The 4341-nt window shown below is 42.2% G+C and overlaps 1 non-coding gene across 1 annotated transcript; it reads left to right on the top strand.

The window, feature by feature from the left end:
* Positions 1-3602: 3602 nt before the first annotated feature.
* LOC112793653 (small nucleolar RNA R71) lies at positions 3603-3710 on the top strand. Its single transcript, XR_003198355.1, has one exon. It is a non-coding gene; the product is annotated as a small nucleolar RNA R71 (small nucleolar RNA).
* Positions 3711-4341: the final 631 nt, after the last annotated feature.

The raw sequence follows: 4341 nt of genomic DNA, 5'->3' as shown, positions 1-4341 counted from the left end.
CATATTGTAACTCAAATCTTCAAGAGAAGTGTTGAGTTGTTCCCAATAGTTGTTGGGAGGAAAGTGCATCCCTTGAGGCATCTCCGGGATTTCTTGGTGATGAGCTTCCTCATGCGTCTCTTGGGTTCCATAAGTGGGCATCCTTGTTTGCTCTATCCTTTTCTTAGTGATGGGCTTGTCCTCCTCGATGGGGATGTTTCCTTCTATGATGACTCCAGCTGAGTAACATAGATGGCAAATAAGATGAGGAAAAGCTAGTCTTGCCAAAGTAGAGGCCTTATCGGCTATTTTGTAGAATTCAAGGGAGATAACTTCATGAATTTCTACTTCCTCTCCAATAGCATCATGATGGCCTGGTCCACAGTAACTTCAGATCGGTTGCTAGTGGGGATGATGGAGCGTTGGATGAACTCCAACCATCCTCTAGCCACAGGCTTGAGGTTCAATCTTCTTAATTGAACCGGCTTGCCTTTGGAGTCTCTTTTCTATTGAGCTCCTTCAACACATATGTCCCTAAGGACTTGGTCTAACCTTTGATCAAAGTTGACCCTTCTTGTGTAAGGGTGTGCATCTCCTTGCATCATGGGCAAGTTGAATGCCAACCTTACATTTTCCGGACTAAAATCTAAGTATTTCCCCCGAACCATTGTAAGATAGTTCTTTGGATTCGGGTTCATACTTTGATCATGGTTCCTAGTGATCCATGCATTGGCATAGAACTCTTGAACCATCAAGATTCTGACTTGTTTAATGGGGTTGGTCAGAACTTCCCAACTCCTTTGAATCTCATGTCGGATCTCCGAAAACTCATTTTTCTTGAGCTTGAAAGGGACCTCAGGGATCACCTTCTTCTTGGCCACAACATCATAGAAGTGGTCTTGATGGGCTTTGGAGATGAATCTTTCCATCTCCCATGACTCGGAGGTGGAAGCTTTTGTCTTCCCTTTCCCTTTTCTAGAGGTTTTTCCGGCCTTAGGTGCCATCAATGGTAATGAAAAAACAAAAAGCTTATGCTTTTACCACACCAAACTTAAAATATTGCTTGCTCTCGAGCAAGAGAAAAAAGAAAAGAAGAAGAAGAAGAGAAAATATGGAGGAGAGTAGGGGAGGTGTATTCGGCCAAGGTGTAGAAGAGGGGGTTGTGTTGTGTGAAAATTAAGGAGAATGGAGGGGTTTATATAGGGAGAGGAGAGGGAGTAGGTTTGGCCATTTAGGGTGGGTTTGGGTGAGAAAGAAATTTGAATTTTGAAGGTAGGTGGGGTTTATGGGGAAGAGTAGATGGATGTGAGTAGTGAAGGGGGTAATTGGGGAGAGAGATTGAGGTGATTGGTGAAGGGTTTTGGGGAAGAGTGTTTATTGGAAAGAGAGGATGAATGTTGAGAAGAGGGGAGAATATGGTAGGTAGGGATTCTGTGGGGTCCACAGATCCTGAGATGATCCTGTGGGGTCCACAGATCCTGAGGTGTTAAGGATTTACATCCTTGTACCAATTAGGCATGTAAAATGCCTTTGCATGCAATTCTGGCATTTAAACGCCGAAGTGATGCATGTTCTGGGCGTTAAACGCCCATGTGTAGCATGTTTCTGGCGTTGAACGCCAGTTCCATGCTTGTTTCTGGCATTCAGCGCTAGCTCTCCTCAGGGTGCATTCTTGGCGTTTGAATGCCAGTGTGTTGCTTGTTTCTGGCATTCAACGCCAGATTCATGCTCTGTTCTGGCGTTGAACGCCAGACAGATGCTCCTTACTGGCGTTTAAATGCCAGTAAGTCCTTCCTCCAGGGTGTGATTTTTCTTCTGCTGTTTTTGATTCTGTTTTTAATTTTAATATTTTTTTCGTGACTCCACATGATCATGTACCTAATAAAACATAAAAGATCGATAAAATAAAAAATAAAATTAGATAAATAAAAATTGGGTTGCCTCCCAATAAGCGCTTCTTTAACGTCAATAGCTTGACAGTGGGCTCTCATGGAGCCTCACAGGTGATCAGGTCAGTGTTGTATAATCCCAACACCAAACTTAGAGTTTGACTGTGGGGGCTCTGTTTGACTCTGTACTGAGAGAAGCTCTGCATGCTTACTCTCCCTTGTTACAAAAGGATAGCCGTGTGCCTTAAACACAAGGTAGTTTCCATTCAATTAAAGGACTAATTCTCCTCTGTTAACATCTATCACAGCTTCTGCTGTGGCTAGGAAAGGTCTTCCAAGGATGATGCATTCATCCTCCTCCTTCCTAGTGTCTAAGATTATGAAATCAGCAGGAATGTAAAGGCCTTTAACATTTACTAACACGTCCTCTACTAATCCATAAGCTTGTCTTACTGACTTGTCTGCCAATTGTAATGAGAATAAGGCAGGCTGTACCTCAATGATTCCCAGTTTCTCCATTACAGAGAGTGGCATAAGATTTATGCCTGACTCTAGGTCACAGAGAGCTTTCTCAAAGGTCATGGTGCCTATGGTATAGGGTATTACGAATTTGCCAGGATCTTGTCTCTTTTGAGGTAAAGTTTACTGAACCCAGGTATCTAGTTCACTAATGAGCAAGGGAGGTTCACCTTCCCAAGTCTCATTACCAAATAACTTGGCATTCAGTTTCATGATAGCTCCTAGATATTGAGCAACTTGCTCTCCAGTTACATCTTCATCCACTTCAGAGGAAGAATAGTCTTCAGAGCTCATGAATGGTAGAAGAAGATTTAATGGAATCTCTATGGTCTCTATATGAAACTCAGATTCCTTTGGATCCTCAATAGGGAACTCCTTCCTGCTTGAGAGACGTCCCATGAGATATTCCTCATTGAGATTCGCGTCCTCTCCCTCCTTCTTGCATTCGGCCATGTTGAGTATATCAATGGCCTTGCACTCTCTCTTTGGATTCTCTTCTGTATTGCTTGGGAGAGTACTAGGAGGGGTTTCAGTAACTTTCTTACTCAGCTAGCCTACTTGTGCCTCCAAATTTCTAATGGAGGATCTTGTTTCACTCATGAAACTTAAAGTGGCCTTAGACAGATCAGAGACTAGATTAGCTAAATTAGAAGTGCTTTGCTCAGGATTCTCTGTCTGTTGCTGAGAAGATGATGAAAAAGGCTTGCTATTGCTGAGCCTAGTTCGTCCACCATTATTAAAGCCTTGTTGAGGCTTTTGTTGATCCTTCCATAAGAAATTTGGATGATTTCTCCATGATGAATTGTAGGTGTTTCCATAAGGTTCACCTAAGTAATTTATCTCTGCTATTGCAGGGTTATCAGGATCATAAGCTTCTTCTTCAGAAGATGCCTCTTTAGTACTGTTGGATGCATTTTGCCATCCATTCAGACTTTGGGAAATCATGTTGACTTGCTGAGTCAACATTTTGTTCTGAGCCAATATGGCATTCAGAGCATCAGTCTCAAGAATTTCCTTTCTCTGAGGTGTTCCATTATTCATGGAATTCCTCTCAGAAGTGTACATGAACTAGTTATTTGCAACCATATCAATAAGTTCTTGAGCTTCTGTAGGCATTTTCTTTAGGTGAATGGATCCACCTACAGAATGGTCCAGTGACATCTTAGAGAACTCAGACAGACCATAATAGAATATATCCAGAATGGTCCATTCTGAAAGCATGTCAGAAGGACACCTTTTGGTCATCTGCTTGTATCTTTCCCAAGCTTCATAGAGGGATTCACCATCTTTTTGTTTGAATGTCTAAACATCCAATCTAAGCTTGCTCAGCTTTTGAGGAGGAAAGAATTTAGCCAAGAAGGCCGTGACCAGCTTATCCCAAGAGTCCAGGCTATCCTTAGGTTGTGAATCTAACCATGTTCTAGCTCTGTCTCTTACAGCAAAAGGGAAAAGCATGAGCCTGTAGACTTCAGGATCCACTCCATTCGTCTTTACAGTCTCGCAGATCTGCAAGAACTCAGTTAAAAACTGATAGGGATCTTCTGATGGAAGTCCATGAAACTTGCAGTTTTGTTGCATTAGAGCAACTAGTTGAGGTTTCAGCTCAAAATTGTTTGCCCCAATGGTAGGGATTGAGATGCTTCTTCCATCAAACTTGGAAGTAGGTGTAGTGTAATCACCAAGCATCCTCCTTGCATTATTGTTGTTAGGTTCGGCTGCCATCTCCTTCTCTTGTTCGAAAATTTTAGTAAGGTTGTCTCTGGATTGTTGTAATTTAGCTTCTCTTAGTTTCCTCTTCAGAGTCCTTGGTGGACGAAATTGTGATCACTTGTATGTATTTATAAAAGATGTATACTCTGAGGGCATTGTTTATTTTCTTCACAATCTCGTTCAACTAACCAGCAAGTGTACTGGGTCGTCCAAGTAATAACCTTACGTGAGTAAGGGTCGAATC

This window comes from Arachis hypogaea, chromosome 3 (assembly GCF_003086295.3).
Source record: "Arachis hypogaea cultivar Tifrunner chromosome 3, arahy.Tifrunner.gnm2.J5K5, whole genome shotgun sequence".
In the NCBI taxonomy this organism is placed as follows: domain Eukaryota; kingdom Viridiplantae; phylum Streptophyta; class Magnoliopsida; order Fabales; family Fabaceae; genus Arachis; species Arachis hypogaea.
This window is presented reverse-complemented; position numbering and strand designations above follow the sequence as displayed.